Below are 15,604 nucleotides of genomic sequence, written 5' to 3'. Positions count from 1 at the left end.
AGGGCATAAATAGCCTGAGGCAGCTACCAAGACATCCAAGCAGCCCTATTCAAGGGTGGCCTGCTTGCCTTTCTGGAGGAAGACCCTAGAAAAGTTGTGCCAAAAAAGCTATGCCCCAACCCAATCTATCCTGGCTAAAATGAAATAAAGTGACTCACATGTTGGAAACTTGTAACAAGCTGTGTTGCTGTCAACTTGGACTTGTCAGCCACTGGTGGATTCATCAGGCACCTGGCTGTACCTCTTCCAAGCTGTACCTCCTTGATCTGGAGGATCAACAGTTACCTATATAATGCCAGTTTGGTGGTACAATTTGTAAAATGTCATCCTCCAGGTGGCTTATAAAGAAGTTGTCATTTTGGGGGCCCATCTTTGTACCTATAACTGTGCCCATGGTTTGGAGAAAGTTGAAAATTGAGATTGTTGAAAGGTACGTTGTTGTGGCTGAGGATGAAGTGGATGATTTGTGCAACATGTTGTAATTGCAGCTCTGAATGTAGTCCATGCTCGTCTAGGTATTTCAGGCAGGCAGGTATGCCTCCATGGCATGGGATATTAGTGTAGATGTTGACATCGATGGTTACAAGTATGGCCTTCCTGGACAGCTGGTTGATGTTCCAGACCTTATTGAGGAAGTGTTGGGTCTTATAGAAAACTTCTTATTCTTACAACTTACAAGTCATAGAATCATAGAAAATTAGGGTTGGAAGGGACTTCAGGAGGTCATCTAGTCCAACCCCCTGCTAAAAGCGGGACCATCCCCAACTAGATCATCCCATCCAGGGCTTTGTCAAGCCAGGCCTTAAAAACCTCTAAGGATGGAGACCCCACAACCTCTCTAGGTAGCCTGTTCCAGTGCTTCACCACCCTCCTAGTGAGAAAGTTTTTCCTAATATCCAACCTCAACTTCCCTTGCTACATCTTGAGCCCATTGCTCCTTGTTCTGTTGTCTGCCCCCACTGAGAACAGTCCAGCTCCATCCCCTTTGCAACCCTCCTGCATTGAGTTGAAGGCTGCTATTCAATTCCCCCTCGGTCTTATCTTGCTGCAACTTAAGTGGCTTCAGGATGGTTTCTGTGAATCCTAATAGCTTTTCAGTAAGAATAGCACAGGTGGATGTGGTGGGTCTTCCAGGGTTACCTTATTTGTAAATCTTTGAGAACATATAAAATAATCTTGAGGTCAGAGAGTGGGATTAATGCAAGCAGCTTTTCCTGAAGCTGGTATAGAAAGAATTTGATAATGATTTTCAGTTTGAGAGTGAGTATTGATATGGGGTCCTCCCCATGTTGTTTATAGTACTTTCTGTCAGAGTTGTCTGCTAGACTCAGTAATTAGGTCTTTTGGTTAGGCTGCAGCAAACATAAAGGCCCCTTCTACACATTAAGCTAAAGGCGCAATGCAGTCTAATGTGTGATTCACATAATTGTGCCTCCTGCCATGCCACACGTCCATGATAAGAGGTGCAATTATGGGATCGTGCATTAGATCCCATCGTGCCTTATTGCTGGTGCAGGGGGAGCAAGCCCTGCACCAGCAAGCTCCCTGTTGAGGGGCTTCTAGCCTCAGGGCTGCCCCACACAACCCCAGGGCTGGAGGATCACTGCTGCAGTGATCTCCCCCCACCCCGCTGGGGGTATGGGAAAACCCCCAGGGTTGGAGGATCACGACAGGGGTGATCCCCGCCTGGAGGTGTGGGGAAACCCCATGGGCCAGAGGATCACTGCAGGGCGATCCCTGCACCCCGATGGTATGGGAAACCCCTGGGGACAGAGGATCACTGCAATCCTCCAGACCCTGGGGATTGCAGCTGCTAAGATCCTTGGGGCTCGGGGGTATGGGAAACTCCTGGACCCTGGGTATCATGGCTGCCAGAATCCCTAGGGCCTTGAGGGTTTTACACTGGACATGGTGCACCCCAGTGGCTGGGAGCCCTGTCAGCTGGAGACTGTGTAGGCAAGGCTGGGAGTTTAAATCCCCCCCTAATCATAGCCTCCTGCCAGGCCCTGGCCACACCCCTCCTCAGCTCAGCATTATGGAAGGGAAGGGGGGGGGGGAGCTTGCTCTAGTGCCCTCTGGCTTCTAGCCTGATCCACTGCAGGCATGTGCCTGCATTTCCTGATTTAAAAGTGAATGTTTATAAACTTGCAAATCAGTTCAATCTTTGCAGGTTAGACTAACCTGCAAAGATTTAATCAATTCAGGCTCAGCCTTTTTGAATGTCTGTCCCTAGCCCAGGTAATTGTTCAATTAACCAGTTAATTGTGCAATACCTGTAACATGTAGAGGGGGCCAAAGAGAGATTCACAAAATGTGCTAGCATTGCATGATTTTTCTTCTCTAACACTTTGAACCCAAAGGTGAGGTTTGCCAGGTTCAACAGTGAGTTTTCCCAACTATCAAACTGGTTATATATCAGCTACAGTCATCTATAGTCTCATCTACAGCTATCAACCTATGACTTTCTTAATATAACAACATTCTTCAATTGTAGAATTGAGGACTATATCAAAATTAGTTTTCCCTTACAGTTGATTCATCTGGAGCATGCTGATTTAACAGCTTTTTCCATGACCCACAAAAAGATGGAATGCTAAGTCTGTTCCAGGGAATAATGTCACACACCATAGGTCTTCAGAGGTCAGTAGCAAAATTGTTAGGTTCTGCAGAACTAGGCTTTTGTCAAGAGTTTGTATGTTTTTAACTTTTTGTAGCTAAGCAGTTAATGGTTGTTAATCTTAACAAGTTGCTGGATCTGAATTTTTTTTCTCAAATGGAACCTGCTTCTCACATGGTCAATAAAAATAATTTTACCATGGGTTGTACACACTAGCACACTTTTCTATATTTCCCTTTTGGCATTATTAATGGTAAATTGCTAGCACCAATTAAAAGCTTTCAAATAACTTTGGATAAAGAAATCCCACACCAACAGCACTATGTATCTTCTGTGAAGGCAATCCGTCTAACTAAGGTTACTTCTATTTAGAACTAAATATAGCAAATACAGTGTATGCCTTTTTATGCATCAGCATCGTTATTATGAACTAACTCCTCAAATATGCACTATTAAATATACATATTTGGGGTTGTAGTAAAATAAATAATGAAAGTTAATGAAAGTTCTGATAGCCTGTACACCCAGGAAAAGAATATACATTTGTATATAATAACTATGTCTAAACATGACAATAATCCTTACTTTCCTGTTCTCTGCTCCAAGGGTGCTCACTTCGCTCCTGCTCTCACCAGCAGCTTTTATTGACAGCCTTGTTTTTATAAGTTACTTAATCAAAGCTAAGGGCTTAGGCCAAGTTTGACAAAGGGACATAGGTATATGGTGATACAACACCACAGCTCCCACTTTCTAGAGGAGTTCCCTAACCACCAGCCAATAGGCTGGCGAGGCTAGGGACATGACAACCCTCCAGCCTTCCAGTTGAAACCAGATCGCTGTGCTAAAAGGGAAGCAGGATTCATGGTGCCAGAATGAGACCCCTCCAAGAATTTACGAATACCTAGTTTGTGAATCACAAACATCCTTAGGTGAGATAGAAACACCTAACTATTCGGGCCAGGTAAGAAGTCATTGTCTCCGAGCATACAAAGCAGTTTAACTTTAGGCACCTCAGTAGGTTTCCTGGGAAAAGATCAGGTTCCTATGGGGCCTTGAGAAACTAAGGATGATAGGATTTTTGTGAATTGATATCTTGGGCATAGGACTAAGCTGTATGAAACTTGTCCTTAGGTGTGCCTGTCACATGACTGTGCCTACTTTTAGAAATTGTACTGTAGTGTTTTTGTATTGTCTTAGAAAACGTAAAGGATTCATATTCAGAAAATATTATAACACTGTCAAATCTATGAGTAAACATATAGAGCTTTCCAATCTACTGCTTCTTTCTTGGCAGTACACCAGACTAATGGGGTGTATTATACTAATTTTACACAGCTTTAATTCATCCATAATTCCATGTAAGATATTGTACTTAAAGATGGGGAAAAACAGGATTATTCAGGTTTTTTTAAGAAGGTAGGTTGGGTTTCAGTTTGGAAAAACAATGGGTATTGTGTCCAGGTTCTCTTTATCCAAGTCTTCCACTGCTGAACAATTTAACATCTTTGTTAAAAGATGTCTGGTTTTGTTAAAAGATGTCTTTGTTAAAAGGGTCGGTTTTGATATTGTTCTATCTATGGTAATAACTTGAGGAATCAAATAATTTATTAACTAAAACATGAAGCACAGCTGTTTTCTTTTGTTTAAGTCTAAGGAACTTTTGTATTAGAATAATATCTTTCCAAAACAAAATTGTCTTGTTACCGGACATAGATCATAGCAAAATCGTTTTGCTGACACCCCTGGAAGATTCAGTATCTTTATATAATTTCAGTGAGTTCCAATTTTTTTCCACTGTCATCTCTACACACCAAGAAAATATGATTTAGCCACTGCTAAACATGACTCTTCTTTCATTCTGGAATCACTATTTCACTATGATTTAAGTCAGTCTATTAAAGGGATAGTGTAAGTCATCTAAGAGATATTGTAATGTTTGATTAATGAATGTTTGCAAAGAACTTTGAGCACGTGCAGCCATAAATGCTAGTCATTATAATTTACAGTTGATGGAGATCCGCACTTCATTATATCAGTGCCACAGAAAGAAGATGCTCTTTGTTTTAATATCAATGAAAACCCAGGTGCAGTTTTAAATTTAATAAAGGACCCAGTTACAGGTGAGGTTTTTTTTATTCTTTAAATACAGTAAACAGAATATTTACATAATTTTAGCACCTTGGATTTATAGGTCTTTCCCTTTTTTGGTACAGTGGGAACTTGCAACTTTTATTATCACTAATAAGAGTTGCAGAGCTGCAACAAAGGAAGACTAGATCACTTCTACTGTTTATGTAAATGTGTTTACTTTTAGGAGCAAAATTAACGTGTATAATAGCCTTAAAATCAGTGATTGAGAATAACAACTCACAAACTTTTCCCCCTCAACACAAAAACTGATAAAATACAAATACAAAAAGAATCTTAGGGCTTTGGCACAGATTATCTATATAATGTCAGAAATCTGTGGAATGTTGTGACGTCATAAAATTACCACATTTTTAGAACAGTCTTAGGCAAAGGCTTCATGTAGTTTCAGACCTGCATGACTGTGACTTGCCACTAGAGGGCTGGGAAACAGGGAGTAGACTAGACTCTATTCTTCCCCTGTGGTGGGAGAGAGGGGGTGGGTGGCACCTAACTGGGAGGCAGAGAAACCAACATGAGGTCTGCCCTCCCTCCACCTCTAGCACAAGTCCAACCAGAGCAGAAAGTGAGGAGGGAGGGGACAAATCTTGAAAAAGTGTTTGAAGGGGGAGGGGCAAGTGGGAATGAATAGAAAGAAGTGAAAAAAGATTTAAAAAAGTTAAAGGATTAAAATCTTGGATGTGTCTTGGTGAATTGGGAATGGGTTGGAGTGAGGTAAGGGGCAGCAGGGGTCATGCTGGCTGGGGGGGAGGGCGGCAGCTATCCTGGCATGTTGAGGGGGGGAGGGGGGCAGCTATCCTGGCCTGGTGCAAGACCCTGGGGCTGGGTTCAGCACCAAGATCCAGCAGTTGTTAAGATGCTCTCCCAGCACCTGCGTTAGTTACAGCCCTAGTGCACAGCCTCAGGGAGTCTGCTTCTCTGGGTCTGTACTCCATCTAAAACCGATGAGGCTGTTCCCTGCTTAGAGCAGAGCCTAGGGAACAGAGCCAGAGCTCTGGGGCCAGAGCACAGAGTCAGAGCTCCGGTGCCAGAGCACAGAGCCCCGGAGAAGCAGCCTTCCCTGGGCTCTGTGCTGGGACTGAAATGGAGCAGCCAGAGCATGCAGCTGGGGGAAGCAGGCTTCCCCAGCTCTATGGTTTCTCTGCAGTTAATCTCAGAGCAGTTGCTCTTAGCAGAAGGTGGGGGAGTAGAACCACTAGAGTTCTGGAGGGTAGGAAGGGTTAAAGCAGCTGAGAGCTGTGCACCCTGGGATGCTGATGGAATGAAAATAAAGCATTTTACCTCCCCTGACCATTCAAACAATACCCTGGAATTGCATAGGGAAAATATTTCCAAGATAAACCTCCATTTGAATGGGTTATTTTTAAAACATTTAGAGGGTACTAATGGTAGTTTAACGCCCCTTAACTAATGACCACTTTCATTTTAAATGCCTTTAAGATGTTTTTAAGGTAACTTGTGCCAGGGCCCTTATTTTATGTGCCTAGTGGAATTAACCATTAAAGTAAGTTCACATTCAACAGACTTGCCATTGCTTTACATAATTATAGGACATACTTCTGGTATGATTTGGAACTTCCATTTTGTTTCCTCAAGATTTTGTTTCTTTCTATGTTATTCCTTCATATCTATTGATCAGATTCTATTTGTAGAACAGAATGCTCTTATTTTTTGTATTAGGTATCACTGTCAATGGACAGCTTATTGGAGATAAAAGGACAAGCAATGAGGCAAAGATCCAAAACACCTATTTTGGAAAACTTGGGATTGCAAATAAGCATCTAGATTTAAAACTAGCAGTAACTCCTGAGAAAATCACCCTTCAGAATGGCAATGAAAAGTCAGTTTTCACTTGGCTTAATACAGTCAACCTGCAACAAGAAGGGTAAAGTATATAAAAAAAATAACAGACTCATAAAGGAATTTTCATATGATTAAAACATGATGGGTTGCTTAAGAGTAAAATGCTTTCAAAATTTATATTGCATGAAAATGCAAGAGAGAGAGAAAAAATCTAATATTTGTTCAAATTGTACAAGATTTGATGTGGACAAACTGGGTGCATCCGCACATGCGCTTTACTGCGGAGTAGACTAATTAGCTTCACAGTTAACTGTCACTGTGTACATGCTTGCTGGTGTTAGGGTGCAGTAAATTAATTAACTCTGCCATAAGATACTGCTGTCAGAAACAGTGCTTTCTTTTGGCAGAGTTATTACCTGAAGTTTAAATGCACATTTAAACTGCACCCAGTTAGTCCAGGCAACAGGGGGCAGGTTCCTGCCTGCTGCCTAGCCACATCGCTCCACACATGTCCCAGCCAGCCCCTCCACAACCCAGGTCCCAGGGCTGACTCATGGAGTTCGCTGCCAGCCCAGGCCTGCTCCACCCCTGCTCAGGCATGTGTAGATGCTGCACCCAGAAGCAGTGTGCTCAGGCTCAAACAGCTTCAGAGTGTATCCCTTCACATTAATTGCACGTGTACATGCACCCACTAATGCATACCTCAGTGTGATTTACATCAGTTTTGTGTACTAATATAAATTGTATCAGGGTATGTAATTGACAGATGTGCAGCTTATACCAAGGTGGGCTGCTGTTACTCTGCCTGAGCATTAGAGGCTGGGAAAACAGTTACTTGCCTGCTTTCCTTGATCAACTGGCTCCTCCACTTCCCTTACCTAAATTTACACTAGTGGACCTTTACCCCGGTCTTTGCAGGGATAATTCTTCACTTGATTGGACAAAATTACTTTAGTTTTGAGGGTTTGCATCATCTGTCTTTTCTGTTTTTACACTGGTATAAGCATGTCTGTCCATACACTAATTAATAATAAATTAATGCATATTTACAATAATTATTGTGAGCAAAATTTGCTTTTAGAGACTGTTTGAGTGAGCAAGGGTAAAACAATGAAATAGTGAAAAGAGATTAGATAGCTTTAGCCCATAATATAAAATGTAACAGTTCTAGTCGTCAGAAACAAAAATATATGTTATAAAAACACCTTTTCAGAAATGGATATTAGTATATTTATAGAGAGTAATAGGTATGGTTCTACTTCTAGCAGATATCAAGAAAACATTTAATGGCTGACTCTCCACCGGACTCACCTGTGGCGTGCCACAAATTTATACCAATCCAAAATGAGAATTAAAAGGAATCAGATCAGAATGGAAGTTGCATATATGTAGGTTTGTGCAGGCATAAATGAGTATCCAAGATACAAAGCAGTGGAGAATCAGATGATTATTTTGGATCGACTTCACCACTTACATTTTTCTCACCTTTTCTTTACCTCTTTAAAATTTTCACAATATAATTTGGAGCAGTTTAAAAAAACACGTTATCAACTAATCCAATTTATTAAATATCAGATTTAACATTTAAAGAAATATACAATCACCTGTGGTACACATAAAGGCAGATACTTATCCTCCCTCAACAGTGCTCCTTTTATCTCAAGTCAGTGTCCACAAGGGAGTCTTGCATTCTTTTCTTCTCTCTTCAATTTGCCAGCAGCATTTTTCATTTCATAGTCAACGTCCAACTTCTGTGTAACCTGCTTAATGATTCACCCCCACCTCTTTTTTTTCTCAGAATTCATTCTAAATTTATTCTTAACTGTTATCTCGTAGAAACTGCACTCTCCTTCAGTATTCAAAAAAGTTTCTCAAACTTTTTGTTTTAGAGGCAATAGAAGATTCTTTTTCAGCAAGTTCCCAGAAGGTCCATCAAATTAAGCAAGCATCTTTTTTCCTTCTCCCCTGTAAACACTGATTTGATAAGATGGCTTTCTCATTATTAAAATTTAGGCCCCTAGCAGACATTCAATTAAAGTTGCAATGGGATTTGATCTGCAATCCCAACTGCCGCACTTCCTGCCACGCCACAAATGCATGCGCAAGGTCTGGGGATCAGATCCCAATCGCAACCTATTTCTGAGTTAATGATCCTGGATTCCCCCTGCACCAACAAGTAGCAAGCTGGGAGCCTAGTGCTCCCATGGGTCAGAGCTCTTGGCCTTGTTCTCCTTTAACTTCAGTGTGCTCTCATGGCTAGGAGTACCAGTCAGCCTGTAAGCATTTCCAGCCACAGGAGTGCATCTGAACTCTAGGCATGCTCCTGTGTCTGGAAGCGCTGATCAACTAACCATAGAAAAGTAGGGCTGAAAGGGACTTAATCCAATCCCCTGCTCAAGGTAGGATCATTCTTATCTAAACTACCCTAGACAAGCATTTGTTTAGTCTATTTTAAAAAAACATTGCAAACAATCCTTGTGCACAAGTACCAGCTATAATGCTCAAAATATCAAAAACATCCTTAAATTTGTCACAGATAAAGAAAGGAGATGAGGGCACTGTCAGTGACCTGCCACTGGAAGAATACAAAGTGGTTTGTTAAAAACACACTGAAGAAATCCAAGGAAGAGGACCATACCTCTGCTACAGAGGAGGGCAAACCCTCCCAAGGGCCATGCCAATCTGACTGCAGGATGAAATTCTTTTATGATCCCAAATGGGGCACGTACACTCAAGAAATCCAAGAAAGCAGACCATACCTCCCACTGCACAGGAAGCCAAACACCCCTACAGTCTATGTCAATCTGTGTGGTAAAATTCCTTCCTGATCCCAACTGGGACAGTAGTTCTAACCTTGAGTGGAGGGGCAAAACCCTCTAGCCAAAAACTTCTTGGGGTTTTTAAGTCCCAGGAGGAGCATCAGCACAGCCCAGTCAAAAACCACAGCCCTCAGGAACCTTCCACTCTGTACTACAGCCTGGAGATTGCAAACACAACTCTACACACCACACATCCCAAATGGAACATCCAAACTCCTCTACAAACTTATTCCAGCTCCTTATTTTTCTTTTATAAATAAGCCAGTTGTGGAGGTCTACTTTATTCTCCTGGTGCTGAATATGGTCCTTTTCAATTTTTACCTGCTTTGGTCTGCAGAGCTCTATTCATTGTTTCTGAATGATGTATCAATGGGGATCTGGGCTTCCAGCTGTTACCCTTTGCACTGAGCAACCTCCCAGATTACTACAATAAGAACCAGCGTCACACCAACCCAACCAAAATACAGGTCACAGCTTTTCACCTATGGCATCTGGGAGCAAGACAGTCAGGCATGGCCAGGGAGACCCCAGAATCTTGGGGCAGTGACAGTGTGGGGCCAGGGCCTAGGGCAGAGCTGCGATTTATTCCTGGCAGGGCCCTGCAACAGGCACGGGTTCTGTGGGAAGTGGCGTGCAGGGAGTGGATTGTGGTTCTGCCCTGGGCCCCAGCTTCGTGTTGCCACCTCCTGAAGATCCCAGCCCTGGACACAGCTGCCTGCCTACCCATGGCCCCAGCCTGTCTACCTGGCCACATGCCCTATCCATGTGGATCCTGGCCCCGAGATCATGGGGATAGTGACAATCTGTGATGGGCACTGGTTCTGTGGGCAGAGATGTGTGGGAGTGGATTGTGGCTTGGCCACGGGCCTGCACTGTCAGTGCCCCACGATCCCAAGGTCTCCATGGAGACTGACTGGGAGCTACATAGGCAGGGTGGGTAGCTGTGTCCAGGGCTGGGATCTTGGAGCATTGACAGCGCAGGGCTGGGGCCTGGAGTAGAGCGTGATCTGCTTCCCAAATGCCCCTGTCTGTGGAACCTGCACTTGTCCCAGGGCCATGCAGGCAGCAGATCATGGCTCTGCCCCAGGCCCTGGCCCAACATTGTTACTGCCCACAAGATCCTGGGGCCTCCCTGACCCCATCCATCCACCTCACTCCTAGACACTATTCCTCGTCCACACACAGCCCCATCCTGGACACCCAGCTGAGCACCCTGCTTGCATAGGTCATGACCCTAGAGGTAGATGTTGGGCGTAAAGGCCAGGATGTCCAGGCAATGGGGCCAAGGCCAGTGCTTTGACAGCTGGGACTGCCAGGAAGTGGAGTCTGGCCACTGTGCCACCCCAACCCCACTGTGCAGGGTGGCAGGACTGGCTGAACACACCACAGCCTGGGCTGCCCTCTGCACTTGGGCTGGGCAGGCCCAAGGCACCTGCTGTGGGCCAGACAAAATTCATTGGTGGGCTGGATTCGGCCTGTGAGCTATATTGTGCCCACTGCTGGTTTAAAGCACAAAAGTTCTGCAATCAGTGTTGTGCCATTAGACACAACAGCTGACAGGGCACAACTGAGGTTATGGAAGGAAAGATTATGTGTAATCAGATGCTCTGAAATGGACCCAGAACCCCCATCAGAACCTTCCTGGAGAGGCTGATCCAGACTGGCCAACATGGTGATGCCTGAATCATCTGCACATGCAAGCTAGAAGATCAAAAACAAACAAGATTAAATGGGTTTACTCTAATGACACAAACATATGTGAGTGCAGTGAAGTGCAGACTATGGAGCACCTGCTTATTTGGTTTCTGTTCCCTGTACTGTGCTCCTTGCCCAATGTGCTGCTCTGCTTTCTATCCTATCTACTGCTGTATATATGCACACACACAGAGAATATAGAACTATATGTGTGGGTGCAAATGTACACACTGCACCAAATATATATATTTTGTGCTGGTACATATGCAGAATTCAGTCAGTGTAGTGAAAACATTTCTTTACACAACATGGGGAATTTCTATAAAAATAAACCTATCCCACAGTCATGTTTCCTTTCTGTTTCTCATCATCACAAGTAATTTTGTTGCAGTGCACAGACAACTTCAAGAAATAAAATTTCTTAACTAATGTTTCTTTTTTCCCCAGACTAACTCTTATAATTAATAAGGAAAAGAATCTGGTGCTTTTCATGGATGGCGGTGCATCATTTGTTGTTGTTTTGCACCAAGTATGGAAGAAACATCCTTTACACCAAGACTTCCTAGGATTATATGTGATGGATAGTCATAAACTGTCTGAACAAACCCATGGATTATTAGGTATGAATTATCATGGAGCCTTCCTTTTGTTTGGATTGTTTTGGGCGTTATATTTATTTATTATAGTTATTATTTGTGAATATATTTTTACATATACAGTCATTCAGTCCTGTGTAAGTCTGTATGCACACAGTTCTGATTAAATGAGATTTCATAGATATTAACACTGTGGGCAAATTTTTATGGTGTTGGGCTCATGCAAATTTTAATTATTTTCTTATCCCTTTTCCTATCAATCAAACCTCCTATCACCTATTTGCTGTCACTTATTTGTATAAATGTTTTTAAAGGTGGATCTTCTATTTTCAGTTTGGTTATCATGGTACCCCTCCAGGCACCATTGAAATAACGATTGTTTTCTGTTCAGCCAAAGCGTACTAATACCCAGTTAAAGTATATCTTGGTCTGCTGTGATTCTTACTTCATGTTCACTAATACGTTTTTTCCTACTGAAAGCGAAGTTAGTGACAATCACTAGTAATTCTGGAGCTAAATCTACAACACTACTGTCATATTTTCTATTGTAATGTCTTGTATAGTGTGCATCGTATGTTGAGAGCATTACTGGTTTTTGCATGGTTAGGTTGAAGGCAATGTTTGCATTTACGTTAGGTCAGTGATCTTGTTGATGGTAGAAGATAATGAATTTTACAACACACACTCTTACTTAAGGGGTTAGGGGTGCAGGTGGTGTTCCCTTCGATCCTCCCAGCCTCAGGCTATGGCCAAGGAGGTAGAGGAGGATCCAGGTAGTGAAACCAAAGACTGTGGCGCTGGTGTCATCGGGAAGGCTTTGGCTTCCATGACCACAGCCTGCTCTTTGGTGAGAGAGGCAGTGAGCTGCTGGGAAGGGACGGCCTCCACCTCTCCCCACTGGGGAGGAGGCTCTTCTCAGCCAGACTGGCTGACCTGCTCCATAGGGCTTTAAGTTAAGCCTGCCAGGGGAGGGGGGGGACTACTGCCACTGCTGGCCTGCTGAGTAACACTTGCAAAGCCAGCAGGCTAAGGCACTCAAGGAATCCCACCCCTGCCCCAGCCCTGGAACAAACTATAGGCAAGGCAAGGGGCCCCAAAGGGACACTTGCATGCCTATACAAAAATGCCAGGTGCTTGGGGAATAAACAGGACAAACTTGTCCTCCTGCTAAACTCAAATAATTATGATGTGATAGGGATAACGGAGACCTGGTGGGACTCCACCTGTGACTAGGCCACGGGTATAGATGGCTATACCCTGTACAGGAGAGAGAGAGTGGACAAAAGGGGTGGGGATGTAGCTCTCTATGTTAAGGAAAGCTATGTGACCCTGTAAGCCAACATTGACACCCAGGGTGGATGACTTGAGAACCTCTGGGTGAAAATCCATGGGGAACACAGCGCAGGGGACACTACTACAGACTCCCTACCCAGGATCACCAGGAGTTCACCAGGTAGTTGGCTGAGGCTGCATGCTCCAGGTGCATGGTTGTCATGGGAGACTTCAACTACCCAGACATCTCATGGGAAGAGTGCTTGGCCAAATCTGAGCGATCACAAAGCTTTCTCTTGTGTGTGGATGAGCTCTATCTGATGCAGGAAGTCTGCAGACCAATGAGAGGTAAAGCGTTGCTTGACTTGGTACTGGCAACCAGGGATGACATAATCAGTGACCTAACGATCAAAGGGAAGCTGGGTGACAGTGAACACAAGCTGATCACCTTCACCATCTGCCATAAAGCTGGCAAGTCAGTCAGTAATACAGAAGTCCTTGACTTCAGGAAAACTGACTTCGACAAGCTAAGGAGGCTTGTCAGTGAGGCCCTAAAGGGGCACAACCCAAAGGGGAGGGGAGTGCAGGATGAGTGGTTGCTCCTCAAGGGAGCAATCTTGGTTGCACAAGCAAAGTCAATCCCATCTTGGAGGAAAGGCAGCAAAAGGGCACAGCAGCCCCCTTGGCTCTGCAGGGAACTAGCTGACCTCCAGCTTCTTAAAAGAAAGAACTACAAAGGATGGAGGACTGGATCCACCACCAAGGAGGAATACTCTGCACTGGTCCAGATCTGCAGAGAGCAAACCAGGAAAGCCAAGGCTGCAACGGAACTCCAACTAGCTACAAATATCAAGGACAATATAAAGTCCTTTTTTAGATATGTGGGGAGCCAGAGGAAAAGCAAGGGCAACATTGGACCACTGCTGAACCAGATGGGACAACTGACAACTGATGCCCAGGAAAAAGCAGACTTGCTAAATGGGTACTTTGTGTTGGTCTTTCACCAGTCCCATGGGACCGACCTGCCCACTATGGGATAGGGAGGCCCAGGTGAGGGAGATCCCTTACCCTCTGGGTACTCAAGGAGTTTACACCCCAGTTTACTCAAGGAGCATTATAGCTCAGCCCCTGGCATGGATCTTTGAGAACTCCTGGTGCTCTGGTGAAGTGCCCGAAGATTGGAAGAAGACCAATGTGGTGCCTGTCTTCAAGAAAGGGAGGAAAGTGGATCCGGCAAACTACAGGCCCATCAGCTTGACCTCTATCCCAGGGAAGGTCTCGGAAAAAATTATCAAAGAGGCCATTCATAACAGACTGGCTGACGGCAACATCCTGAGGGATAGCCAGCACGGGTTTGTTGCGGGTAGGTCCTGCTTGACCAATCTTATTTCCTTTTATGACCAGGTGGCCTATCACCTGAACAAGGGAGAAGAGATTGATGTCATACATCTTGACTAAAAAAGCCTTCGATCTGGTATCCCATGATCGCCTCTTGGCAAAAGTGGCCAACTGTGGCCTTGGCCTCTACACGATCCACTGGCTGGGGAATTGGCTCCACAGTAGAACCCAGAGGGGTTGATGGAAGTCAATTGTCATGGTGTGCTGTGACCAGTGGGGTCCCTCAAGGCTCTGTCCTAGGGCCTATATTATTTAATATCTTCATTAATACTGTAGACCTTGGTGTCAGAAGCAGACTGGCCAAGTTTGTCGATGACACCAAACTCTGGGGTAAAGCATCCACACCTGAGAACAAAAGGGTGATCCAGGCAGACCTTGGCAGGCTCACGAATTGGGAGGATGAGAACCTGATGGTGTTTAACACCAAAAAATGTAAGGTTCTCCACCTTGGGAGGAAAAACCTGCAGCATGCTTATAGGCTCGGCAGTGCTATGCTAGTTAGCACTACGGATGAAAGGGACTTGGGGGTCATGATTGACCAGAAGATGAACATGAGCCTTCCATGTGATGCTGTGGCTAGTAAAGCGAGCAAAACACTGGCCTGCATCCATACATGCTTCTCAAGTAAATCCCAGGAGGTCATTCTCCCATTGTACTTGGCCTTGGTGAGGCCACAGCTTCATAGTTTCATAGTAGGTAGGGTCGGAAGGGACCTGAACTGATCATCAAGTCTGTCCCTCTGCCATGGCAGGAAAGAGTACTGGGGTCAAACGACCCCAGCAAGGTGTTCATCTAGCCTCCTCTTAAAGACCCCCAGGGTAGGAGCCAGCACCACTTCTCTTGGAAGTTGGTTCCAGATCCTAGCTGCCCTGACAGTGAAGTAGTGCCTCCTGATGTCTAGTCTGAATCTACCCTCTGCCAGCTTGTGGCCGTTATTTCTAGTCACTCCTGGTAGTGCTCAGGGGAACAGGGACTCACCCAGTGCCTGCTGGTCCCCCCTGACTAGTTTGGAAATGGCCCCTAGATCCCCTCTCAGCCTTCTCTTGTGGAGGATGAACAGGTTCAGGTCCCTTAGCCTCTCCTCGTAGGGCCTGCCCTGCTGCCCCCTCATCATGTGAGTGGCCCTCCTCTGGACCCTCTCCATGTTGTCCACATCCCTCCTGAAGTGCAGCGCCCAGAACTGGACGCAGTACTCCAACTGCGGCCTGACCAGTGTCGCATAGAAGGGGAGGATCACCTCCTTGGACCTGTTTGAA

General features: G+C 44.7%; 1 protein-coding gene across 3 annotated transcripts in view; it reads left to right on the top strand.

Moving 5' to 3' along the window:
• The window catches only part of LOC102559722 (inter-alpha-trypsin inhibitor heavy chain H3), a 134,343-nt gene that overhangs the window by 91,570 nt on the left and 27,169 nt on the right, over nucleotides 1-15,604 (top strand). For 2 of the 3 annotated variants that reach the window (XM_059716066.1, XM_059716064.1), the window contains 3 exons: nucleotides 4,624-4,737; nucleotides 6,446-6,650; nucleotides 11,530-11,702. The gene's annotated coding sequence lies outside the window, so the exon portion shown is untranslated. The remainder of the gene's footprint in view (nucleotides 1-4,623; nucleotides 4,738-6,445; nucleotides 6,651-11,529; nucleotides 11,703-15,604) is intronic. The other variant, XM_059716065.1, reaches the window with a different exon arrangement.

This window comes from Alligator mississippiensis, chromosome 12, assembly GCF_030867095.1.
Source record: "Alligator mississippiensis isolate rAllMis1 chromosome 12, rAllMis1, whole genome shotgun sequence".
NCBI classification, from domain to species: domain Eukaryota; kingdom Metazoa; phylum Chordata; order Crocodylia; family Alligatoridae; genus Alligator; species Alligator mississippiensis.
This window is presented reverse-complemented; position numbering and strand designations above follow the sequence as displayed.